The sequence below is a fragment of the Cystoisospora suis genome (assembly GCF_002600585.1).
Source record: "Cystoisospora suis strain Wien I chromosome Unknown contig_5389, whole genome shotgun sequence".
Lineage (NCBI taxonomy): Eukaryota > Apicomplexa > Conoidasida > Eucoccidiorida > Sarcocystidae > Cystoisospora > Cystoisospora suis.
Genome location: NW_027158179.1, coordinates 542 through 1,007, shown reverse-complemented (window position 1 = coordinate 1,007; position 466 = coordinate 542). Strand labels below are relative to the sequence as shown.

General features: G+C 42.1%; 1 protein-coding gene across 1 annotated transcript in view; it reads right to left on the bottom strand.

The window, feature by feature from the left end:
• Window positions 1-466, bottom strand: part of CSUI_009189 (uncharacterized protein) — a 2,248-nt gene that overhangs the window by 1,356 nt on the left and 426 nt on the right. The window lies entirely within an intron of this gene.

Genomic DNA, 466 nt, shown 5'->3' with positions numbered 1-466 from the left:
GTAGTAGTCATAGTAGTGGTAGTGTAGTAATAGTTGGTGGGAGAGGCCCCTCAGTCATCCAACCCAATCGCACCCTGTAGAGAACCTGCCATGACTATGACGACTACGCATACTAATACTACTGCTGTGGCACCTGACTAACGTCATACAACACTCGGCGATCTGTAAGTACATCTATCAGTACATACATCAATACACGGAGCAATGAATGCATGATCGCTTCTCGATGTACATATACCGAGAGAAACGGAGACTCCATTGTAAAAGAACAAAAGAAGATGAAGTTGTTTGACGAAAGAGAGGAAAGAAGACCGGAGACGACACCTAAAATTGAAGAACGGGAAAGAAGAAGAAGCACCTTATCCTCCTACTCGTATAGCGGTGGGACGCATACAAAAATGTACATATATATTCAGAGATATGCATACGTAGAGTCGTAAGTGTGTATATATCTATATAGATATGT